Source organism: Aquarana catesbeiana, linkage group LG04 (assembly GCF_042186555.1).
Source record: "Aquarana catesbeiana isolate 2022-GZ linkage group LG04, ASM4218655v1, whole genome shotgun sequence".
NCBI lineage: Eukaryota > Metazoa > Chordata > Amphibia > Anura > Ranidae > Aquarana > Aquarana catesbeiana.
In genome coordinates, this window is record NC_133327.1 from 203,155,806 (window position 1) to 203,183,304 (window position 27,499).

The 27,499-nt window shown below is 44.9% G+C and overlaps 1 long non-coding RNA gene across 1 annotated transcript in view; it reads left to right on the forward strand.

The window, feature by feature from the left end:
• The window catches only part of LOC141139728 (uncharacterized), an 84,988-nt gene that overhangs the window by 20,668 nt on the left and 36,821 nt on the right, over nt 1-27,499 (forward strand). The window contains exon 2 of the long non-coding RNA XR_012243793.1: nt 15,628-15,684. This is a non-coding gene — a long non-coding RNA (uncharacterized lncRNA). The remainder of the gene's footprint in view (nt 1-15,627; nt 15,685-27,499) is intronic.

The window sequence follows — 27,499 nt, forward strand, 5'->3', positions numbered from 1 at the left end:
AATTGCTCTTGAGGGTCGGGGAATCTCTTTTTAACTATCCTGGACCTTTTATACTATTGCTCCTTAGCGAGGACGTGGCGTTAGTGTACCACACATGGTTTATTGTAACAATTGCCCACTTTATTGTCATGATTGACAGTTTATTTCCTGAGTATTGTAACTGTAGCAGAGTGCCCTTTTACCCACTCTCCCCAGTGGCAGATGCAAGGCTTAACAACTTAAACTCCCTTACCTTCTAGCCTTTTCGTGCTCAGTGGGGCCCTGTGTAATGGAGCAGCCATGACTGGGCTAGCTAGCTGTGACCAGGTACATCAGAGTCAGTGTGTGGGCCATCAAAAAGCATGAGAGCATGCAGCAATCTCCAGTCACATTGGTGGACATTGTCTGTAGAGCCATTCAAGTGGGGTGTCACATTCACAGCCACCTGGATCACTTTACTAAAGACTTCTGCAGCTGTACTTGTATGGAGCCTGCTGTGGCATTCTCATCCTCAAATAACTGACTGGGCTATTCTCTACAGCTAGTCCCATAATAAATAGGCACTGCAAGTATTTGCCATAAAGTGGATAAAGATGATAACACTCATACGTTTTCTTAATGTTCCATTCTAAATATACACAATTTAGATGTTAGTTGCTGCATGTATCTTAAGCAGATGTAAACCCCAGGGTCGTGCAGTCAGGGGAGGCAGGTGAGGCAGGCTTCGAGGGTCGTAGCTCGGCGACCTGGGATCATAGAGACAAAGTCCTACCCCACCACTGGTAAAAATTTGGGGCTCCTACGACCTATGGTTCCAGAGATATAGGGCTCTTTGCACAGCCTGTCAGAAACAAAATATAAAAATACAGAGCAGCCACTTTAAATACAAGCTGACACACTCTGTTTGCAGCAGACTGAGAGGATGAGCTCACAGTGCCTCTCACTTCTTGTCAGAGGCACTAAGCTGAATAAACAGCTTGGAGTCTTGGACCAATGGTAAAGTACTGCCGGCATTGCTGCAGAGGTTGAAGGGGTGGGGGGTCAGCCTGTCAGTGCTCAGACCATACGCCATACACTGCATCAAATTGGTCTGCATGGCTGTCATGCCAGAAGGAAGCCTCTTCTAAAGATGATGCACAAGGAAGGCTGCAAACAGTTTGCTGAAGACATGGACTGGCCAAGCATGTCTCCAGACCTAAACCCTATTGAGCATCTGTGGGGCATCCTCAAATTGAAGGTGGAGGAGCGCAAGGTCTCTAACATCCACCAGCTCCGTGATGTCGTCATGGAGGAGTGGAAGAGGACTCCAGTGGCAACCTGTGAAGCTCTGGTGAACTCCATGCCCAAGAGGGTTAAGGCAGTGCTGGAAAATAATGGTGGCCACACAAAATATTGACACTTTGGGCCCAATTTGGACATTTTCACTTAGGGGTGTACTCACTTTTGTTGCCAGCAGTTTAGACATTAATGGCTGTGTGTTGAGTTATTTTGAGGGGACAGCAAATTTACACTGTTATACAAGCTGTACACTCACTACTTTACATTGTAGCAAAGTGTCATTTCTTCAGTGTTGTCACATGAAAAGATATAATAAAATATCTACGAAAATGTGAGGGGTGTACTCACTTTTGTGAGATACTGTATCTATTTACTTTGAAATTACTGGTTGGAAGTTATAACTTCAAACTTCAGTAATTTGTCCGTTTAGCCATCTGCTTGAAGTAGATTTTGAAAATATAGTAAATTACCTTAAAAACAATATATAATAATTATTTGTATATTACTTATGGTAATTAACCCCTTGCCACCCAGGCAAATTCTGACATTTCTCTCCTACATGTAAAAATCATAATTTTTTTTGCTAGAAAATTACTCAGAACCCCCAAACATTATATATATTGTTTTAGCAGACACCCTATGAAATAAAATGGCGGTCATTGCAACTTTTTAAGTCACACAGTATTTGCGCAGCAATTTTTTATAAAAACCTTGTTTTTTTCGAAAAAAACTTTCATGAATAAAAAAAAAAAAAAAGACCACTAACGTCAGCCTGATTTTTAATTTTTTTTAAGTATAATGTAAAACGTGTTATGCCGAGTAAATAGATACCTAACATATCACACTTTAATATTGCGCACACTTGTGGAATGGCGCCAAACTTCAGTACAATCTCCATAGGAGACCCTTACATTTTTTTTACAGGTTTTTACATGTTTAGAGTTACAGAGTAGGTCTAGTACTAGAATTATTGCTCTCGTTCTAATGATCGTGGCGTATGTAACCTGTGTGTACCTGGCTCTGATACTAGCCAGTGCCTCACCAGCCACTGACCTCACCGCATGTCCCTGGTAAACCCTAATCAAGTGAATTTTAGTTTGCAGAAGCAAAGTGTATCATAAACAATTATCATTTTGTAAAATACAACCCTTATTTTTAACCGTTTTGTATCCTTTGTTGTATCCCTGCTGCTGATCTATTCCTGCCACTTCCTGTATACAATATATGCTTTGACAGTATGGTTCCCTGTCATGGTGTATGTCACCCAGGATCCTCAGCTAGGCAGGTTGAGGGGCTTCAGGATTCTTGTTTTATTTGGAGGAAACTGTGTCTTCGGTTTCCTTGGTGGTAGATAACATCTGGTTTGGGACCCAGAGATTTCATAGTTACATAGTTGGTGAGGTTGAAAAAAGACATGAGTCCATCAAGTCCAACCTGTGTGTGTGCTGTTATATTAAGAGTACATTGTATATTCTTGTATGTTGTGTCTGTTTAGGTGCCCATCTAATACTTTTTTGAAATTATCGATGCTCCTGGCTGAAACTACTGCTTGTGGAAGAGAATTCCACATCCTTACCACTTTTACAGTAAAGAACCCTCTACGTAGTTTAAGGTTAAACCACTTCTCTTCTAATTTTAGTGACAGGCCGCATGTCTTATTAAATTTCCTTACGCGGAAAAGTTTTATCCCATTTGTGGGGTCACCAGTATGGTATTTGTACATAGAAATCATATCCCCTCTCAAGCGTCTCTTCTCCAGAAAGAATACGTTCAATGCTTGCAGTCTTTCCCCATACCTGAGATCCTCCAATCCCTTTATTAGCTTTGCTGCCCTTCTCTGGACCCTCTCCAGCTCTAACACGTCCCTCCTGAGGACTGGTGCCCAGAACTGGACAGGAGTATGCGACAGGACCAGAGTCTTGTAGAGTGGGAGAATTATCGTTTTATCTCCGGAGTTAATCCCCTTTTTAATGCATGCCAATATGCTGTTGGCTTCTCTTGCAGCAGCCTGACATTGCATGCCATTGCTGAGCCTATCATGTACTAAGACCCCCAGGTCCTTTTCCATCCTAGATTCCCCCAGAGGTTCTCCCCCTACTGAATAGATTCCGTTCATATTTTTGTCACCCAAATGCAACATTTTAAAATTTTCAACATTAAACCTCATTTGCCATGTAGTTGCACACCCCATTAATTTCTTTAGATCTTCTTGCAAAGTTTCCACATTCTGCGTAGAAGTTATCGCTCCACTTAACTTTGTATTGGCCGCAAAGTTTGAGCTGTTTATCCATCCTCCAGATCGTTTATGAATAAATTAAATAGGATTGGTCCCAGAACAGAACCCTGGGGGACCCCACTTTCCATAGCAGACCATTCCGAGTACTCCCCATTTATCACCACACTCTGGCCTTCCTTTAGATGGCAGCAGAAAAAGTTTTTTTAAAATTCCGGTTACTGGGTTCAGCACTGAGTGTGTTGCTTGTTTTTCCACTAACTGTGCGAACTGTGCTTGGTGATCTCACCTCAAAAAGACCGGCACTGCGGCCTATCCTCCCACAAAAGATCTCCAACGGTGCAGGAGGAGGAGGTCAAGCCCAAACTCATATGCAGCCGGGCTTCCATCTCATCCGCCCCGGCCGGTTCCATGTATCCTGCATGCACTTCAGGACCGGCCGATGCTGCTCTTTGTCCCGGCTCTCACCCCTCCTCTTCTTACTGCCGCTGCTAGGGCGGCACTGCAGGCTGGGGATAGAGTGAAGCCCTGGCAGGGGAGTCCATGGCGCTCACAGTGAGAGACCCGTCCTGGGGAGCTCACAAAAGGAGGCTGATGGAACGAGGATGGAGAGGATATTCTGTTTGTGCGGGGATCACAGGCGCATTTTGCCGCCCCCCCCCAGCCTGGCGCCAATGCTGCTTTATGGTATTAGCGGCCCTGCAGGTATTTTAAAAATCTGAATCCCCAGCGAGTGGCTGGGTATGCGGATATTGCTGCCCCCACCCTGGCGCTCTAGGCAGCTGCCCGACTTGCCTATTGCTAGCGCCGGCCCTGGCTTTTGTACACCACACTTTACTCACAGGTACAGTTGAGCTTTCAATTATTTATTGTCCATATTGTCTTTTCTTGGAATCTTACTCTATGTAATGTAATGCTTTCCATGATTTTGTACTACAGAAATTTTTTCTGTTCCTTTTTTAAGACCTCATTCACATTGGACGTTTTTACAGCTGCTGTTTTTGTATGCATCCAGTAAACTCCCCAGCGTATTATCCTATGTGTCCATGCACACATAGGCTATCAGCCTTTTTTGGCAGGGGCGTTTTCTGGCAGGAAAAATCTCCAGAACTAGTGAGTTTTAAAAGGAGTTTTTCAGCTGTAAAACTCTGATAAAAGTTTAAAGACACTGAAAACCGCTACTGCAAAAACACTACTGCAAAAATGCTGTAAAACTCATTCTACAGCTACAGCTTTCTATAGCTAATGCTACTGGCATTTTTATAACGTCCAGTGTGCACCTCAAATATTTTAAATAAACGTTTACATATTTTTGCTACATTTGCTATTTTTTTTCTCCAAGATCCATTAAAAAAAGATCAGAGGAAAGAAAAACATAAAAAGAATAAAAGGGATGAAAGGCACAGAAAAAAGTTAGTGTGAAATAAATAAACCCAACCATTAAACAACAGGAACCCAATGTAAAGAATAATGTTCCTTTACTGTACTGAGTAATACTGATGTAATGAAATTGCAGACTACTACATGGACCCTGAGGCCACACTATAGTGTCAAAGGGATGCGGGTTGAGAACCAGAGCTTTAAAGGGTAAAGGGTGAAAAGTCTGTATACACTATTAAAACACATGTACAGGAATTACTTAAACCATGCAAAAAATGTGTAAAGTAATGCAAATACAATTGTGATCATCCACCCTCAGGTCCCGTCCACTACCCAGCTCTGGCCCCACCCATGGCTCACCATTGCCCTACATTTTGGACAAATCACACCTCTGCCTTGACCTGGAGAGGGGTCTCTTTCTAACAGTGTTCATTAGACAGTCTCTGTTAGAAAGCGTCCTCTCTAGGCCCCATTAGTGTCTACAACAGAGTCTAATGTGACCTGGAGGGGGTCTCTCTCTAACAGTGTCCATTAGAAAGTATCTCTTAGACCCCCTCCAGGACCTATTAGAGACTACAAAGAAGTCTAATGGGACCTGGAAGGGGGTCTCTCTAACAAAGTGTACAGTGAACACCTTCATTTACTCTGGTCCTCACAGGACCCCCTCCTTGTGCCATGACTCTCACCCCTGCCCCAACCTCTCACAAAGTAGAAATAAAACTGGCATTGTGTAGCGCTCCTCTTACCTTAAGTCTGGGTAGTACTGTAGCTGTGGCTGGCTCCTCTGTCCTCTGTGGCTGGCTCTCGGATCTTCTGTGGCTGGCTCCTGTGGGTGGTTGGCTGGCTGGCACCCTGCTGTGGCACCCTGGCCCTGCTGTGGGTGGGTCACAGGTGTGGGTGGCTGGCTGCTGGCTGGCACCCTGGCCCTGCTGTGGCTGGCTGGTGTGTCCTCTCCTCTTCCGCCATTCCAGGCACTGTTTGTCGAGGCGAGGGAGGGACTCAGAGGGAGGCAGCAGATTTCAATGCAGCCTCACCAGTGCCCTCTCAATGCAGCCTTACCAGTGCCCCTCAATGCAGCTTCACCAGTGCCCCTCAATGCAGCCTTACCAGTGCCCATCAGCACAGCCTCACCAGTGCCCCTCAATGCAGCCTCACCAGTGCCCCTCAATGCAGCCTCATCAGTGCCCCTCAATGCAGCCTCATCAGTGCCCCTCAATGCAGCCTCACCATTGCCCCTCAGTGCAGTCTCACCAGTGCCCCTCAATGCAGTCTCACCAGTGCCTCTCAGTGCAGCCTTACCAGTGCCCATCAGCACAGCCTCACCTTTGCCCCTCAATGCAACCGCACCAGTGCCCCTCAATGCAGTCTCATCAGTGCCCCTCAGTGCAGTCTCACCAGTGCCCCTCAATGCAGCTTCACCAGTGCCCATTAATGCAGCTTCACCAGTGCCCATTAATGCAGCTTCACCAGTGCCCATTAATGCAGCCCCACCATCCATTAATGCAGCCTCACCAGTGCCCCTCAATGCAGCCTCACCAGTGCCCATCAATACAGCCTCAGCAGTGCCCTTCAATGTAGCCTCACCTGCACCTCATCTGCAACCAGAAGGTATGCTTTACACTAAGAGTAGGCATTAAGGTAAAAAACAGAAAAACAAAAAAAAAACCCATAAGTCATTAGAACCACTTTAATTTTAAATATTGGCACAGCATGAACTGAGATTTAGGCTGGATTCACACTATTGTGAATTGGATGCGGTCTTCTCTGCATCCAATTCGCATAGCAGGAGATTGTAACCGGCTTTCTATGGAGCTGGTTCACACATCTCCGGAGTGGCTCTGGTGCGAATTGCACAGGAGTCCTGTGTGTCTTTTGGTCCGTTTCAGGTCCAAATTCAGCCAAAAAATTCATGTTGAAATCAGACCTGAACCATTGAATGGAGACGCACTGGACCCCTGCTGTGAGCCGCTCCGCGCTCTAGTGTAAACTCAGCCTAAATGTAATAAAGATGGCTTTTGAAGGCAAAAAATTATAAATTTGCTTAATCTTCAGTACTAAAGATACACATGTTGCTCAGACACGGACTGGGACAAAAAGTAGGCCTGGGCATTTTAGGCTGAGCAGCCCATTTTTTTTTTTTTTTTTAAATACAGATCAGCGAAGCATGACATATTTGTTATTTAACCAACCCCCCCCCCCCCCCGCTCGGGCCCCCTCCTTTCACAGTGCCCTGCCAATAGTAAGCAGCCGAGACATTTCATGGTCTGCAGCTGTACATATACAAGAGGAGTGTATCATAGTTGCCAACTGTCCCGGATTTCCCGGGACATTCCCGGGACTTGGACTCCATTCCCGAATTTGTGGTGTCCCGGGAAATGTCCCGAAAAATCCGGTTCTCGATTTTCAAAACCGCCGCCGCTGCCGCTAGAGGTCGGCGGCCGGCGGAGACATTGTCTCCGCCGGCCGCCATTTTATTGAAGTTTAGGAAGACGGCTGGGGGGGGCTAGACGGAGCTTTTGCGTCGCCACCCACCCTCCGCCCCGCTCCGCCTCGCCCCGCTCCTCCTCACCCCGCCTACCCCCCCGCCCCGCTGCCAGTCTGATATGGAAAGGGGCGGGGGTTCTAGCCATGATGCTGTGGACACACTACTAGGACACCTCTGAGGTGGGGGGGGGCTCGCACCACTGTGGGTCTCCTGATGTGAGGGGGGGACACCTGATGTAAGGGGGGGCCACCTGATGTGAGGGGGGGCACTGGGGACACCTGATGTGAGGGGGGGGTCCACTGGGGACACCTGATGTGAGGGGGGGCACCACTGGGGACACCTAATGTGAGGGGGAGCTCCACTGGGGACACCTGATGTGAGGGGGAGCTCCGCTGGGGACACCTGATGTGAGGGGGAGCTCCGCTGGGGACACCTGATGTGAGGGGGAGCTCCGCTGGGGACACCTGATGTGAGGGGGAGCTCCGCTGGGGACACCTGATGTGAGGGGGGGCTCCACTGGGGACACCTGATGTGAGGGGGGGCTCTGCCGGGGACTCCTGATGTGAGGGGGAGCTCCGCTTGGGACACCTGATGTGAGGGGGAGCTCCGCCGGGGACTCCTGATGTGAGGGGGGGCTCCGCTGAGGACTCCTGATGTGAGGGGGGGCTCCGCCGGGGACTCCTGGTGTGAGGGGGGCCCCGCCGGGGACTCCTGGTGTGAGGGGGGGCTCAGCCGGGGACTCCTGGTGTGAGGGGGGGCTCAGCCAGGGACTCCTGGTGTGAGGGGGGGCTCCGCTGGGGACATCTGATGTAAGGGGGAGCTCCGCTGGGGGCACCTGATGCAAGGACGGACTCTGCTGGGACATCTGACGCAAGGACGGACGGCTGGTGGCAGGCGACGTGGCTAGTGACACGCTCAAGGATCCCACTGATTCTGCATTATGGTGAGTTGAATGATTTCATTTTATATTACAATGTAATAATAGAAATAATGCACTTCAGTCATCCTGACACCATAACAACCATGGTGCCGGGATGGTTGAAGTGCTAACACCAGGTGTTTGGAGTATTTTTATCTGCTGATTGTTAAACTTTCTAGAATACACATATTTTTATTGTTGTGTAGGATCTGTGGCTGCTGTCCCGTCATTTCCCTCTCCCCCTCTCCCCCTCTCTCCCCCTCTCCCCCTCTCTCCCTCTCCATCCCTCATTCATCTCAGACTCTAACCACACCCTCTTGAGCCACGTCCATTTAAGCCACGCCCACTATGTTGTGTAAACCACGCCCATTTTTCGCCACGGCGCGCTTCGCGCGCCACACGTGTATTTTTTGCTAAGCCACACCTACAGACGAATGCCCCACCCCCTAATTATTGGGCGGCTCCGCCTACAGCCACAAAAGTGTCCCACATTTTTTTTTTACAATGTTGGCAACTATGAGTGTATATGTGCGGCTGCTGGAAAGCTCAGGATAGTTCAGACTAGGATCCAAACACACCTGAGCTCACCCCTGCCAAGGTGAATGCTGAAGCTGGCTTTAAGGCCTCAGCCTTAAAAAGGCCTCAGTTCACACTACTGCGGTGTGAGACACCACATGTAATTCGCACAGGAATCACAGCATATTCCTGTGTGAATTACATGTGGTGTCTCTGGGGTGCGATTTGAGCCATGCATTTGTATGGCTCAAATCGCACTGCATTCACACCAAACTGGTGCAGGACCCTTTATTGTCCACACCAGAATCTGATAGCATGGGTGTTCACACCCATGCTATCCGTTCCAGCAAACTGTGCTGCATTTTACAAACCGATTGCGGGGTATCGTTAACTTAACATACACTCTGCAATTGGTTCACATGGGCAGGTTGCGATTTAGATGCAGCGCTGAAGCCGCAGGAAATTTGCTGTGAATTTGCACCACATCTAGTGTGAACCCAGGCTAAGAGATAACAGGTAATTTTAGGGCACAATAAAAGTATATTACCCACAATTATTTATAATATAATACAAAAGGTGTCCTGCATTTAAAGTGTATATATGATTTTTTTGTTAACATTGCACTTTCCCAGCCGGCCAGTACTAAATATACCACAATTACAAACTCAAAAGAAAAAAAAAAAACATATATACACTTTAAATCAGTGGCGGCTGGTGCTCAAAATTTTTTTTTGGGGGGGGGGGGTGCAAACAAACTGAAAAATTCTGGAAAAAACCCCCCATCAATTGCAGCCTCATTGTGCCCATCAAACGCAGCTACTGTACCAAATGCAGCCACTGTGCCCATCAAACGCAGCCACTGTGCCCAGCAAACACTGCCACTGTGCCCATCAAACACTGCGACTGTGCCCCAAATGTTGCCACTGTGCTCCAAATGTTGCCACTGTGCCACAAATGTTGCCACTGTGCCCATTAAATGCTGCCACTGTGCCACAAATGTTGCCACTGTGCCACACGTGCTGCCACTATGCCCCAAGTGCTGCCACTGTGCCCATTAAATGCTGCCACTATGCCCCAAGTGCTGCCACTGTGCCACAAATGTTGCCACTGTGCCCATTAAATGCTGCCACTGTGCCCATCAAACGCAGCCACTGTGCCCATCAAACGCTGCCACTTTGCCCCAAATGTTGCCACTGTGCCCATTAAGTGCTACCACTGTGCCCCAAGTGCTGCCACTGTGTCCCAAGTGCTGCCAATGTGCCCATTAAATGCTGCCACTGTGCCCCAAGTGCTGCCACTGTGCCCATTAAATGCTGCCACTGTGCCCCAAGTGCTGCCACTGTGCCACAAATGTTGCCACTGTGCCCATTAAATGCTCCCACTGTGCCACAAATGTTGCCACTGTGCCACACGTGCTGCCACTATGCCCCAAGTGCTGCCACTGTGCCCAGTAAATGCTGCCACTATGTCCCAAGTGCTGCCACTGTGCCACCAATGTTGCCACTGTGCCCATTAAATGCTGCCACTGTGCCCATCAAACGCAGCCACTGTGCCCATCAAACGCTGCCACTGTGCCCATTAAATGCTGCCACTGTGCCCCAAGTGCTGCCACTGTGCCACAAATGTTGACACTGTGCCCATTAAATGCTGCCACTGTGCCCATCAAACACAGCCACTGTGCCCATCAAACGCTGCCACTGTGCCCCAAATGTTGCCACTGTGCCCATTAAGTGCTACCACTGTGCCCCAAGTGCTGCCACTGTGTCCCAAGTGCTGCCAATGTGCCCATTAAATGCTGCCACTGTGCCCATTAAATGCTGCCACTGTGCCCATTAAATGCTGCCACTGTGCCCCAAGTGCTGCCACTGTGCCACAAATGTTGCCACTGTGCCCATTAAATGCTCCCACTGTGCCACAAATGTTGCCACTGTGCCACACGTGCTGCCACTATGCCCCAAGTGCTGCCACTGTGCCCAGTAAATGCTGCCACTATGTCCCAAGTGCTGCCACTGTGCCACCAATGTTGCCACTGTGCCCATTAAATGCTGCCACTGTGCCCATCAAACGCAGCCACTGTGCCCATCAAACGCTGCCACTGTGCCCATTAAATGCTGCCACTGTGCCCCAAGTGCTGCCACTGTGCCACAAATGTTGACACTGTGCCCATTAAATGCTGCCACTGTGCCCATCAAACACAGCCACTGTGCCCATCAAACGCTGCCACTGTGCCCCAAATGTTGCCACTGTGCCCATTAAGTGCTACCACTGTGCCCCAAGTGCTGCCACTGTGTCCCAAGTGCTGCCAATGTGCCCATTAAATGCTGCCACTGTGCCCCAAGTGCTGCCACTGTGCCCATTAAATGCTGCCACTGTGCCCCAAGTGCTGCCACTGTGCCACAAATGTTGCCACTGTGCCCATTAAATGCTCCCACTGTGCCACAAATGTTGCCACTGTGCCACACGTGCTGCCACTATGCCCCAAGTGCTGCCACTATGTCCCAAGTGCTGCCACTGTGCCACCAATGCTGCCACTGTGCCCATTAAATGCTGCCACTGTGCCCATCAAACGCAGCCACTTTGCCCATCAAACGCTGCCACTGTGCCACAAATGTTGCCACTGTGCCCATTAAATGCTGTCACTGTGCCCCAAGTGCTGCCACTGTGCCACAAATGTTGACTGTGCCCATTAAATGCTGCCACTGTGCCCCAAATGCTGCCACTGTGCCCCCCACACGCCTTCTGCCCGGCCCTTACCTTGTCTTGGGTGGGCAGCAGGTGATGGTGGAAGGCGACGAGCGGTGTCCGGTGTCCTCTATTTCTTCCTCGATGTTTTCTGTTCTCCCGCTCGCTTCTCCTCTTATCCTCTCCTATGATTGGACGTCTGATAGGCATCCAATCACAGCGCCTGTTGTTTTAGCCAATCAGGTGACAGGTAACACAGACCTGGTGCACCTGATTGGCTGAGAGGCGAGTCAGTGTTAGCAAAGCAAATTCCTTCGCTTTGCTAACACACAGCTGAGTGAATAGCGAACGCATAGAGTTGCGCTCTATGGCTCTAATCAGGTGCTTCCAAAAAACACCCCCGCTGCTGTAATTCAGGTGCCGGAACTCGAAAAGGGGCCAGACAACTGAATAGGGGGTGTCAGCAGCGACCATAGATAGATTCATGCAATGCATAAATCTATCTATGGTGATTAGAGCGGTGACAGGAGAGGGGGGCGATGCTCCTGCACCCTTTATGGACGCACCGCCACTGCTTAAATGCAGGACACCTTTTGGGCCCAAGAACTGTCCTTCTCTCACACAATGTTTTACACCTGCATTTACACACAGCATGATGAGAGCATGCTTTGGTCTGGTCAGTGGTCTGTTTTACACAGTAAAGTGTGATGCTGAACTACCTGAGTAGTCATTTTTTCAAACAGGCAGACTGGCATTACTTACTTTTTAGCAGTCTTGTCCAGGCCCTGGTATCTGTGGCTGCAGATACACGTTTGTGACATCAGGCAGATATGGATTCCTCCAGGCAGCTCCTCCCTCTTCATGGTCATCTGACCCCTTCATTTCCACCCCCCTGAGCTGAATAGTCGGACAGCCGTGGAGCTGGCCGTGGTGAGGCCTGGTGAGCGGCCCCGACACACGGAGCAGCCTGGATGCTTTGGGAGTGGGCGCTGGGGACTGGGGACCCCAGCCAGAAGGACATGGATGCGGTCCTCTCTGTGGAGCCGGCCGCGGACAGGCTGGCAGCAGGTGAGCAGGCCGGCTCAAGCAGCTGCCTAGGAAGTCAGAGTCAGGCCCGAAAATGACATGTGGCCAGGCAGCCCCGGCCCACCGGGCATATGCCCGGTGTGCCCTATGGCCAGTCCAAGCCTGGTGTTGCTGCATGTTTTATGGCAGAGGCTGTTTTGCTAGATGATGCACCAAGAGTTTAAGCAGTGTCTGTGCCGTGTATTCATTAGTTGAACAGTTGATGAAAACTCAGCTTGATGTCTGATCTAAAAATACACAAACTGCAAATCAGCTGAAGATATCAATTTTTCATCAGTACAAATGTATCCTAAATATTGAATGTATGAGATTATTTCAAGCCCTGGGGACTGTATTTAGAGGAAAGTTGAAACCATTATACCTTCCAGCTTAATAAAATCAAACAATGGGTTTAATATGAGCTAATGCAAATCTCCAGGCTGCATGACAGTAAGTGGAGAGGTGAGCTGGGTTGCCATTAAAGTTAAACATCTATATTTTTAAAAGCAGCCACATCTCATTAAGAAGATTATGGCAGCCCTTTTGTGAAATTCACCTCCTAGCTAGTAAGGCCAGGCTAGTAAGAACACCCAGTTCTCAAGCAGAATTACTGGGCCCAGAAGGTTGTGAGGCTACAACCCAAATAGCAAGGATAGCTTGCCACAAATGTTTGGCAGTGTTGAATTGTAAGTCTTAAGTTGCTGCACTTTTTTACTGGCAAGTTGTACACTTTCAGAGCACTTGAAGCAAAGGTTTTAGTTGACACATTTCCAATTTGTAGCAAAATTGCGTGGCAAGTCTCTAGCAAGAGCAAAGTTTCAGTGCTGCGCTCTGCAAGTCACAGTGACCCCTGTGATGGGATGACTGTTGCACAACATAACTGAACCACAACTTGCAGCAGATTTGCAGAATGTTTGCAAAGAAAGTTGATCTGGAGTCATGCAATGCAGACTTGCTGCAATTGTGCAACAAACTTGTGAAGCCTGGCAAGTCTAGCAATAACTTAGCAAGTCATTTTCAAACTTGCTTGCCATCTGGGATGCTGGTGATCTGTGCCTACTTGTATATACACTGACCCACAAGTCTCATAAACCATGTGTATGTGCCATGCCCCTCTAATACTCATGTTGACTAGTGATAAATTCATTTGTGAATTAAGCCAATTTCAAAAGAATTTGTATTTGCGTGAATGTATCATAGCATATTGAGTTTCTGAACCATGTGCAGATCAAGTGTAACTGGCAATGATTGCACAAAGCACAAAGTGAACATGGAGCCAAAAGAAGGACCTCTGATGGTGTAATTCTTACAGATGCTTGCAGATGTAGGCAGGAGTTATTACCACTTATAGAGAGACCCCCCCTTTCCCGGGTGGGTCTCACTAGCTTCGTCCTTACTAATCTGAACCAAAAGAGCCTAGGGCAGAGGATGATGGGGAAAAAGCTACCTCTAGTACACTGTAATGTAATCTTGTAGCCAAAGAAAGTGAAGCCTTCGGGGTAGGCCCAGAACAGGCGCTGTTGGAGAGCCCCCCTATGGGGACCTACACTGAGGGCAATGAAAGAGTTTGGTGGCCATCCTATATTGATGCATAAGAAGAAAAAACTACACTTAGTGCCAACACAATCACCTAAAAGTATTTTTACAGCTGCAATCAAAAACACCAAAAATGCCACCAAACGTGTCTAAACCTATGTGTTACAATATTGTTGCGCTGTAAATTTACATCCACAACAATGTTTGTGAATATATACAGTAAATAAAAAAAGTCCCAAAATAATCCATCCAAAAGAGTGATTAGCTTGGGATATCACCAATGAGTTCTACCACCATGTCACACACAGCCTCTTACCAGATCATAAGACCCCAAATTATAGGTGGTCTGCATGTGCTTTTAGGTGCGTGGACCTTGTTATAGTTACTAATCCAACTATTAGGGAACCCAGAGCACACCAACAAGAAGACTTAATAGCATAGCCTCTTTAGCTCCAGAGATGTCAACCCAGCAACCAATAACAGCCTCCAATAAAAATTTGTCAGCACTGGCTCCACCCCAACACGCGTTCTCAAGGGGTTGTCCTATGTTAATGCTGGACTTTCACTGTGCAGAATTATTGATGTTGAGACAGAAAAGTCTGAACATGTGGACAATCATTATTTCTGAAGAGAATGTGAGTGACCAAAGATGGTGGATTTTCTCCATGTTACAGGTGTGTGTGTGTACCCATCTCGATCTTGAGCAGGAGTACAGTGGGGGAGCCCTTGCCTCATTCCTGAACAGGAGGACAGTGGGGGAGCCCTTGCCTCATTCCTGAACAGGAGGACAGTGGGGGAGCCCTTGCCTCATTCCTGAACAGGAGGACAGTGGGGGAGCCCTTGCCTCGTTCCTGAACAGGAGGACAGTGGGGGTGCCCTTGCCTCGTTCCTGAACAGGAGGACAGTGGGAGGGATCCTTGACCAGCTTGGCTGTTGCTGGTAACATATCAGGGGCCTGCTTACACTCAGGAGCTGGGGAGCTGAAGAAAACCGGCTGCATAACATTGTAAAAATACCCTTTTTTGCCCTTTGTTCAGACATACTTTTATAAATGTTATGTAGTCCTATCTACCATTAGTTAGATTTACAGGTATATGTGTAACAGATATAAAATGTATGTATAAAGCTTTGGTTTATGCTAAAATTTTTTCTATGTATAATAAAGTCTGTTTTAATATTCGTAGACTGGTTTACAAAGCTATGAAATCTTTTTCCCATTTCTGTCATAGTGATGCCTCAGTTGCCTAAACAGGTATTTTAAAAGGTATTTCCAAGAAAAGTATAAATACATTGGGTACTTTTTTCTCTTACAGAGAATGACCCCTTCCTCTGAAAACTTTTTAAGTTGTCTATTCTTTACATGATAATCAGACTATTCAACTCTTTAAATATGATAGACCAATCTACAATACTATAAAAAATATTCTCTGTCTTGAACATTTCATGTTTTGCTGTCATAGAAGAATCACAGGAGATTTATTTTTGTACACTAATTAACAAAAATACTTATTTAATTCCATTTAAAAACATTATACCATTTTTTTTTTTTTTTAGGAGTTGCAGCATAATTACTTATGTGGTACCTTGGAATACTAGATGTTCGTTCACTAGGTAAAACTATTGTTATTTTTAAAGCTGGGTATACACATGGACACAAATCCTTTCACCCGTTAGAATACAATGATCAGCGCTGCAAGTGCTGATCGAATGCTGGTTTCAGCTTCTGTTGAACAGAAAGTGGCACATATGGACCAAAATGTGTTTGGTTCCTGCTGAACCAGCCAAATGTTGGCACATGTACACCCTGCTTGTGTAATTTTTTACTTTATGAGTCATTATTGTCTTGTTGAGAGACAAATTTTCCTCCTAGGCTCACACAGCATCGGATTTTTCTCTATAATTTCTCCATATCAGTCTACCCTGTTCAAGCCTTCCAGGACGTTCCACAAAAGAAACATTCTTACAGCATGTTTATACCTTCACCATGCTTCACAGTGGGGATGGTGCATGAATTATGATGTGCATTGTTTGAATAATAAAAAATTTAATGGGTTGGTATGGCACTATATCGGTTTGTGCCCAAATATCCTTCTAGCAAAAAACTCAGTACCAACATATGAAACATTTGATAAAACCACATTTTTATTTCATAATACAGTATACTTTATAAATTAAAATACTTTTTTAAATAATAGAATATTGAAAGAAATACTTGTGATGGAATACAGGTTATAAATACATTACTAGAATCCCTACTTTATATACCACTGCCTTTCTTATTATTTACATTAACAAGGTAAGTTTGTCAATGCAAATATGGTACTATATACGCAATGTTGTATTGCAGCGTATGTAGTGAGATAAAGGTAACTCAAAGCGTTTGTCAGACAGCTAGGTCTGCTTCATCAGGAGGATATGGAGGTACAGTGCCTTGCAAAAGTATTCACCCCTCCCTTGGCTTTTTACCAATTTTGTTACATTACAGCCTTTGGTTCAGTGTTTTTTTAATCTGAATTATATGTGATGGATCAGAACACAATAGTCTAAGTTGGTGAAGTAAAATTAGAAAAATATATACATAAAACTATTTTTGGTAAATAAAAAACTGATAATCGGCATGTGTGTATGTATTCACCCCCTTTGTTATGAAACCCATAAAAAAGTCTGGTGCAACCAGTTACCTTCAGAAGTCACATAATTAGTGAAATGATGTCCACCTGTATGCAATCTAAGTGTCACATGATCTATCATTACATATACACACCTTTTTGAAAGGCCCCAGAGGCTGCAACACATAAGCAAGAGGCACCACTAACAAAACACTGCCATGAAGACCAAGGAACTCTTCAAACAAGTAAGGGACAATGTTGTTGAGAAGTACAAGTCAGGGTTAGGTTATAAAAAAATATCCAAATATTTGATGATCCCTAGGAACACCATCAAATCTATCATAACCAAATGGAAAGAACATGACACAACAGCAAACCTGCCAATAGACGGCCGCACACCAAAACTCATGGAACGGGCAAGTAGGAAATTATTCAGAGAGGCAGTACAGAGACCTAAGGTAACCCTGGAGGAGCTGTAGAGTTTCACAGCAGAGACTGGAGTATCTGTACATAGGACGACAATAAGCCGTACGCTCCATAGAGTTGGGCTTTATGGCAGAGTGGCCAGAAGAAAGCCATTACTTTCAGCAAAAAACAAAATGACACGTTTTGAGTTTGCAAAAAGGCATGTGGGAAACTCCCAAAAGGTATGGTGGAAGGTGCTCTGGTCTGATGAGACTAAAATTGAACTCTTTGGCCATCAAAGAAAACGCTATGGCTGGCACAAACCCAACACATCACATCACCCAAAGAACACCATCCCCACAGTGAAACATGGTGGTGGCAGCATCACTGATTTGAGGGTAGGACAGATGTTCACCTTCCAGCAGGACAATGACGCCAAACACACTGCTAAAGCATCACTTGAGTGGTTTAAGGGGAAGCATGTAAATGTGTTGGAATGGCCTAGTCAAAGCCCAGACCTCAATCCAATAGAAAATCTGTGGTCAGACTTAAAGATTGCTGTTCACAAGCGCAAACCATCCAACTTGAAGGAGCTGGAGCAGTTTTGCAAGGAGGAATGGGCAAAAATCCCAGTGGTAAGATGTGGCAAGCCCATAGAGACTTATCCAAAGCGACTTGGAGCTGTGATAGCCGCAAAAGGTGGCTGTACAAAGTATAGACTTTAGGGGGGGTGACTAGTTATGCACATTGACTTTTTCTGTTATTTTGTCCTATTTGTTGTTTGCTTCCAATAAAAAAAAAAAATCTTCAAAGTTGTTGGCATGTTCTGTAAATTGAATGATGCAAATCCTCAAACAATCCATGTTAATTCCAGGTTATGAGGCAACAAAACACAAAAAATGCCAAGGGGGGTGAATACTTTTGCAAGGCACTATATATATATATATATATATATATATATATATCAGTAAATTTTCAAAATTGTAGCGGCTTGAACTGTTAAAGTGGTATTAAACCCAAAACCAAAATGTATTATATTGTAGCTTACCAATCATTAAAAGCCCTTTGGGTTGTGAACAACCAAGCTATCGCTATCGGTTGTGAAACGTCTACCATTGCCTGTATCTATCTGACCCTTTTGACAATAAGGTTGACATCGAGATAATTTGGAGTTCCAGTGTGCGACCAATTCCTTGTCTTGTTCATCACATCTAGATATTCGTAATCTGCAATATAATACATCTTGCTTTTGGGTTTAATACTGCTTTAAACAACTCCCTCAGGCTGGCACATGAGAAATTGAAGATAAATCCAATTACCAAACTTCCCATGCAGGCCCACAACCACTTATGAAGAGCACAAATGAACTTCAATGTCGCAAGGAGTTGTCATAAGGCAATGTGTGTTATTTTCTTCAATAGGGGATGTCTTCTCAAAAGATCTAATATAAGACTGGCTGTAGTAAATATGTCATATGAGGAAAGCAGTATTCCAAAATAGCTTCCACAACTATTTAGTAGGAAAGGGTATCGCTCCCAGCAAAATGTTTGGCTAATGCCAATAGTAACTGTTCAGTCAAGTGGGAAAAAAGGCTACATTTTATTCTCCTCAGACCACAGAACCCTCTTTCTTCTAACGACAGATTTCCCCACCCCTTCCAAGGGGGTGAAAACTCCATCGAGGGACTGTATATGGTTGTGCCTTAACACTGTGGTTGTTCAACAGTGGGTGAAGGTGAGGTCTGCAACTGCATCTAAATAAATTCAGGACCTTCAAAGAAAATCCCTCTCCATGGATCCCTTTTTAGTACATTTTCCTAATATTTTTTTTTATCTATTAGATTGTGATTTAACTTTACTGTGGCTCCTCCATTTAAATTACTATTTTACTCAGCGTTGAGCCTTATTATTAAACACTTGTACATTTGTATATTTACATGTTTTTCTATGTGGCATGGCCTCTGGCACTATCATTGCTGAAATCCTTTCCATCATTTCTTATGTTGGCTTGCTGCCTTCCTTATTATTGTCCCACATTACTTGTTGTAATTGAAGATCCGGGAACACAAGAGCACATCCATCAAGGAGCATTCATGTCAGCCAGGATGTCCATCTGTATCTGTCAGCAGAAATGCTGATAATTGGGGATCCTGAGACTCCTTTACTGTTCAACTTTCTTGTAAACTACTATTACTGTAACAGCAAAATAAATGTGCACAAATATCAGGTTTTTTTAAGTGACATACATGCATTATATAGTATACACACTTTTATTTAGATTGTGAAATGTGCTTGGCTAAAAGGTCCTCTGTGTGTGTGTGTGTGTGTGTGTGTGTGTGTGTGTGTGTGTGTGTGTGTGTGTGTGTGTGTGTGTGTGTGTGTATATATATATATATATATATATATATATATATATATATATATATAGAATTATGTCATGAAAGTAAGTACACCCCTCACATTTTTGTCTTTTTTTTTTTTTTATCTTTTCATGTGACAACACTGAAGAAATGACACTTTGCTATAATATAAAATAGTGAGTGTACAGCTTATGTAACAGTGTAAATTTGCTGTCCCCTCAAAATAACTCCAGACAGCCATTAATGTCTAAACCGCTGGCAACAAAAGTGAGTACACCCCTAAGTGAAAACTTCCAAATTGTGCCCAAAGTGTCAATATTTTATGTGGCCACCATTATTTTCCAGCACTGCCTTAACCCCCTTGGGCATGGAATTCCCCAGAGCTTCACAGGTTGCCACTGGAGTCCTCTTCTACTCCTCCATGACGACATCACAGAGCTGGTGGATGTTAGAGACCTTGCGCTCCTCCACCTTCCGTTTGAGGATGCCCCACAGATGCTCAATAAGATTTAAAGAGGAGTTCCACCCAGGGGGTCCATTAAAAAAAAAAAAAAAAAATTAAAAGTCAGCAGCTACAAATACTGCAGCTGCTGACTTTTAATTGGACACTTACCTGTCCCTGGGTCCAGCGATGCGGGGGATCGAAGCCCCGCTCGTCCCCCCCCTCCGCTCGTCGGTGCCGGCATTTCAACTGTGGGCGCTGGGCTGTGGCTTCACAGCCTGGCACCCACTGCGCATGCGCGAGCGGCACCGCGCGCCGTGATTGGCCGCTCAATCACCTGGGACCTGTAATGGGTCCCAGATGATTGACAGGAGGGAGGGAGCAGAGCAGAGCCCTTCCTGTGCCGAGGGGGAAGTGATGTCACCAGCCCAGGCAAAGGAAGAGGCAGACTACGAGGGACCACCTAGCAACAGGCATTTAGAGGTAAGTAAAATAAAAAAAATATCCAAATGTTTTAGTTTTTTTAGAATTTTTCAGGTATTTTTGTTTTTTTGGGTGGAATCCCACTTTAAGTCTGGAGACATGTACATCACCTTTACCCTCAGCTTCTTTAGCAAGGCAGTGGTCATCTTGGAGGTGTGTTTGTAGTCCTTATCATGTTGGAATAATGCCCTGCTGCCCAGTCTCAGAAGGGAGCTCTGCTTCAGTATTTCACAGTACATGTTGGCATTCATGGTTCCCTCAATGAACTGTAGCTCCCCAGTGTCGGCAGCACTCATGCAGCCCCAGACCTTGACACTCCCACCACCATGCTTGACTGTATGCAAGACACACTTGTCTTTGTACTCCTCACCTAGTTGCCACCACACACGCTTGACACCATCTGAACCAAATAATTTATCTTGGTCTCATCAGACCACAGGACATGGTTCCAGTAATCCATGTCCTTAGTCTGCTTGTCTTCAGCAAACTGTTTGTGCATTATCTTTAGAAGAGGCTTCCTTCTGGGACAAAGGCCATGCAGACCAATTTGATGCAGTGTGCGGAGTATGGTCTGAGCACTGACAGGTTGACCCCCCCACCCCTTCAACCTCTGCAACAATGCTGACAGCACTCATACGTCTATTTCCCAAAGACAACCTCTGCACATGCACTCAACTTCTTTGGTCGACCATGGCGAGGCCTGTTCTGAGTGGAACCTGTCCTGTTAACCGCTTCAGCCCCGGAAGATAACACGAGAAACATTGTACAGGGATAGGGACAACTGTAGACACGCACCCACACTCACTCAGGTTGAACTGGATGGACTAATGTCTTTATTCAACCTTACTGACTATGTAAGATTTTACCCCCTTCCTGACCAGAGCACTTTTTGCAATTCGGCACTGTGTCGCTTTAACTGACAATTGCACGGTCGTGCGATGTGGCACCCAAACAAAATTGACGTCCTTTTTTCCCCACAAATAGAGCTTTCTTTTGGTGGTATTTGATCACCTCGGCGGTTTTTATTTTTTGTGCTATAAACAAAAAGAGAGCGACAATTTTGAAAAAAATGCATTATTTTTTACTTTTTGCTATAATAAATATCCCCCAAAAATATATAAAAAAATATTTTTTTTCCTCAGTTTAGGGTGATATGTATTCTTCTACATTATTTTGGTAAACAAAAATCGGAATAAGCGTATATTGATTGGTTTGCGCCAAAGTTATAGCGTCTACAAAATAGGGCATAGTTTTATGGCATTTTTATTATTAATTTTTTTTTATTAGTAATGGCGGCGATCTGCGATTTTTATCGGGACTACGACATTATGGCAGACACGTCGGACAATTTTGACACATTTTTGGGACCATTGGCATTTTTACAGCGATCAGTGCTATAAAATTGCATTGAGTACTGTAAAAATGTCACTGGTAGTGAAGGGGTTAACATTAGGGGGCAGTGAAGCGGTTAAGTGTGTCCTAGTGTGTGTTCTAACTGAAGGGGGGATGGGACTGTGCAGGGGAGATGGCAGATCGCTGTTAATACTCTGTATGAACAGATGATCTGTCTATTCTCCCCTCAGAGAACCGGAAACTGTGTGTTTACACACAGTTCAGGGTTCTCCTGTGCCCCGAGCGATCGTGGGAGCCCGGCGCTGATCGAGACTCGCATCGGCTCCGTGGGCGAGCAGGGGGCGCACACGCCTCCTAGTGACCACTGGAACCACAAGGACATAACGATGTTTTGCCCAGCCATGCCATTATGCCACAGTACAACTGCAGTGCATGGTCGGCAAGCGGTTAAACCGCTGTATGGTCTAGGCCACTGTGCTGCAGCTCAGTTTCAGGGTTTTAGCAATCTTCTTAAAGCCTAGGCAATCTTTATGTAGATCAACAATTCTTTTTTTTCAGATCCTCAGAGAGTTCTTTGCCATAGGTGCCATGTTGATGAGAGAGTGAGAGCTATAACACCAAATTTAACACACCTGCTCCCCATTCACACCTGAAACCTTGTAACGCTAACGAGTCACATGACACCGAGGAGGGAAAATGGCTAATTGGGCCCAATTTAGACATTTTCACTTAGGGGTGTACTCACTTTTGTTGCCAGTGGTTTAGACATTAATGGCTGTGTGTTGAGTTATTTTGAAGGGACAGCAAATTTGCACTGTTATACAAGCTGTACACTCACTACTTTACATTGTAGCAAAGTGTCATTTCTTCAGAGTTGTCACATGAAAAGATATAATAAAATATTTACAAAACTGCGAGGGGTGTAATAACTTTTGTGAGATACTGTGTGTGTATGTATATGTGTGTGTGTATGTGTGTACAGTGGGGACAGAAAGTATTCAGACCCCCTTAAATGTTTCACTCTTTGTTATATTGCAGCCATTTGCTAAAATCATTTAAGTTCATTTTTTTTTCCTCATTAATGTACACACAGCACCTCATATTGACAGAAAAACACAGAATTGTTGACATTTTTGCAGATTTATTAAAAAAGAAAAACTGAAATATCACATGGTCCTAAGTATTCAGACCCTTTGCTGTGAAACTCAGTATTTAACTCAGGTGCTGTCCATTTCTTCTGACCATCCTTGAGATGGTTCTACACCTTCATTTGAGTCCAGCTGTGTTTGATTATACTGATTGGACTTGATTAGGAAAGCCACACACCTGTCTCTATAAGACCTTACAGATCACAGTGCATGTCAGAGCAAATGAGAATCATGAGGTCAAAGGAACTGCCTGAAGAGCTCAGAGACAGAATTGTGGCAAGGCACAGATCTGGCCAAGGTTACAAAAAAATTTCTGCTGCACTTAAGGTTCCTAAGATCACAGAGGCCTCCATAATCCTTAAATGGAAGGCGTTTGGGACGACCAGAACCCTTCCTAGAGCTGGCTGTCTGGCCAAACTGAGCTATCGGGGGAGAAGAGCCTTGGTGAGAGAGGTAAAGAAGGACCCAAAGATCACTGTGGCTGAGCTCCAGAGATGCAGTCGGGAGATGGGAGAAAGTTGTAGAAAGTCAACCATCACTGCAGCCCAACACCAGTCGGGGCCTTATGGCAGAGTGGCCTGACGGAAGCCTCTCCTCAGTGCAAGACACATGAAAGCCCGCATGGAGTTTGCTAAAAAACACCTGAAGGACTCCAAGATGGTGATAAATAAGATTCTCTGGTCTGATGAGACCAAGATAGAACTTTTTTGGCCTTAATTCTAAGCAGTATGTGTGGAGAAAACCAGGCACTGCTCATCACCTGTCCAATACAGTCCCAACAGTGAAGCATGGTGGTGGCAGCATCATGCTGTGGGGGTGTTTTTCAGCTGCAGGGACAGGACGACTGGTTGCAATCGAGGGAAAGATGAATGCGGCCAAGTAAAGGGATATCCTGGATGAAAACCTTCTCCAGAGTGCTCAGGACCTCAGAATGGGCCAAAGATTTACCTTCCAACAAGACAATGACCCTAAGCACACAGCTAAAATAACGAAGGAGTGGCTTCACAACAACTCTGTGATTGTTCTTGAATGGCCCAGCCAGAGCCCTGACTTAAACCCAATTGAGCATCTCTGGAGAGACCTAAAAATGGCTGTCCACCAACGTTTATCATCCAACCTGACAGAACTGGAGAGGATCTGCAAGGAGGAATGGCAGAGGATTCCCAAATCCAGGTGTGAAAAAATGTGTTGCATCTTTCCCAAAAAGACTCATGGCTGTATTAAATCAAAAGGGTGCTTCTACTAAATACTGAGCAAAGGGTCTGAATACTTAGGACCATGTGATATTTCAGTTTTTCTTTTTTAATAATGATTATCATGATTTAATCATGATTCTCATTTGCTCTGACATGCACTGTGATCTGTAAGGTCTTATATAGACAGGTGTGTGGCTTTCCTAATCAAGTCCAATCAGTATAATCAAACACAGCTGGACTCAAATGAAGGTGTAGAACCATCTCAAGGATGGTCAGAAGAAATGGACAGCACCTGAGTTAAATACTGAGTGTCACAGCAAAGGGTTTTGATGATGATGATAAATGATTTTAGCAAATGGCTGCAATATAGCTCTTATACAGACAATTTTTTTTTTAAATGGAACCCCCCCCCCCCCAAAAAAAAAGGTTAAAATGTCAATATAAAAATGAATAGTCCACTAAAAGATATGATACGATTCCCAGCTTTTTCTACAATATTCACTCTAAACAGACAGTTGAGTTGCAGTTGTATATCCCACTACCTTCCCCCTTGACTCTCCACCTAAAGTCTACCATACAGAGAGAGGGGGTCAATTTAATACAGCATGTTGAGTTGACAGGCCCATCAAATCATCCATTCAATGGTTCAGCATTGCAACCATGAACCAGACACTTGGCTTTTGGTGGTTGTGATGAAAATCACTGTAGAAATGGTAGCTGCCAGAATTACTGACAAACATACAGTGTAGGGAAAAATATTTAAAAGTCCCTTTTATTCATGATGCTACAATTGATGTTAAAAGGTTAACTTCAGTGAAAATGTAAATGTTTTGGTAATAAAGCAAATACCATTCTGGCCATAATCTATAAGGAAAAAGAATGACATCCAAAGGCATACAATTATATGAGCCAAAGATAGGAATAAAATATTCAAATTTTAGAGAGTTAAAGGAAATCTGTGAGGATGGAATCACGTGAGCTGCTGTTGCAGATTTATTTGAAAGATGCATGGCTGTTGTTCTGATCATAACTGCTTTACCAATAAATCCATGACTGGGAATGCATGCAGGAATGACATGCAGATAGATTGCTAGACCTTTTTGGGTTGATTTACTAAATGCAAATAGGCTATTCACTTTGCAAGGGAATTTTTACCCAGAGCTTAGTGAATGAGCTGAAGCTTTGCTGACTAGTGACTACCATCATCCAATCATGTACAAGAAGAAATGCTTGTAGACAGGTATAGGTTTCCCCCCATAGGTGGCATTGTGCCATTATACAGTTGGAGCAGAGTCTATTGGTGAAATTGTGCCCTCACAGACTCAGTTGGTGTCTCAGAAGAACCAGCTGTCTGGTTAGATTCTGTGACCTTCGCCAGTCATCTTGTTGTGAGACCTTTTAAAATAGGGTACTTGGGTCATTCAGGCATGGTTGGAGTGAGGGGTAGGTCATGGATAGAGACCCCGCTTATTAGAGAAAGTGTATAGCACGGGGATAGGTTCCTGGTGAGTAGGACCAGAACAGGAGCAACACCTGCCTTGAAGAAACATTCTGGTATCTAGATCAGGGGCATGGGGCTTATTCTAGCAGCAGTATTGGGCTGTCATCCTGCTACACTACCAACAGCCATTCCTCCAGTGGAAGCAATCCACTGGTAATACAGGCCCAAGCCTGGTAACATTTTGCATGAATAATAACCAACTGCTCTATTACCCAATATCAGTGCCTGCAATCACAGGCAGTTTTTATAGTTTATCCAATTGTTATTACTCTTGACTAATAATCTATATACAAGACAACCATAACATCAAGAACTGCATGTATGGTCCTTACCTGATCTGGTACCCCAGGCCCCACCTACACTTGGCGTAATCATCAGGATATCGAAAATTCGTCCTGTTCACATTACCCCTGGGAGCTGCTTTGGCGCTAATCCCGAAATATATTCGCACAATACACTGATCTCTGGCAGGCTCTGCTTGTACACAGGTTCTTATTGCAACAACAAAGGCTCCTCCATCAACTCTTGGAGAAGCAGGTGTTGGTGTTTCCAGCAGGCCTGAGGATTACGGGTGTATTACTGCCCTAAATCATCCTATACATGCTGAGGATAGGGTCCCTGATAGTGAGAGATACCACAACATTCCTCCTATCATAAACCAGGAAGTCAAACACTTACTCCGTAACATGCTACAGAGTGGGGTTGTCTGGAAAAGTTGGTGCCCATGGGCACGTTACTCTTCATTCTACTTTGAATTTGGCCAGTGGCTTTGAGACAGTTCTCACTTTACTCTTACCTGGATAATATTATAATCTTTTCCAAAACTTCTGAAGATCATATCCATCTTAATCAAGTTTTCACCTAGTTGACACAATGGGGTTGATTTACTAAAACTGGAGAGTGTAAAATCTGGTGCAGCTCTGCATAAAAACCAATCAGCTTCCAGTTTTTTTTTGTCAAAGCCTAATTAAAGAAGCTGAAGTTACCAGCTGATTAGCTATCATGCACAGCTGCATTTTTAGTAAATCAACCCCAATATGTGTTGAAGCTAAAGCCAGGTAAATGTCATTCTATGAGAAGCTGAATACAGTATCCAGACCATGTAGTGGAGGCTGGAGGGGTGTCCGCTGATTCAGTTAAGATAGAAGCTATACAGGATTGGCCAGCCCCCAGAATGGTTTTCTTTTCTGTTGCTGTAGGCTGCTGACGCTTTATCCACACATTTGCTCAGATTGCGACTCCTGTTACACAGCTGCTATGCGGAAATTGTTCCTTCAAATACAACAAGTAGATAGTTGGAAAATATCATTAGCGCAAGCTGAACAGCAACCACCACTGGTAGCTGAAATATACAGTACACCTTGAGCGAATGGACTACGCGATGACAACTCGCTTGCTCGCTTATCTTCCTTTGATAGCTCAGGTAGGTGTGTTGTAATTAATTGTGACTGCACCTATCTGCTGGCAGATATTTACTACTTCAGCCACAGCACACAGCTGAAAATTAATGAGCGAGAAGTTTAACGTGACACTAAATTCTGGTATAAAAAAAAACTTAGTTAGACTTACTGGTAACATAGTAGGCAAGGTTGAAAAAAGACACAAGTCCATCAAGTCCAACCTATGTGTGTGATTATATGTCAGTATTACATTGTATATCCCTGTATGTTGCGGTCCTTCAGGTGCTTATCTAATAGTTTTTTTAAACTATCGCTGCCCCCCGCTGAAACCAGCGCCTGTGGAAGGGAATTCCACATCCTTGCCGCTCTTACAGTAAAGAACCCACTACGCAGTTTAAGATTAAACCTCTTTTCTTCTAATTTTAGTGAATGGCCGCGTGTCTTATTAAACTCCCTTCCGTTAAAAAGTTTTATCCCTATTGTGGGGTCACCAGTATGGTATCTGTAAATGGAAATCATATCGCACATTC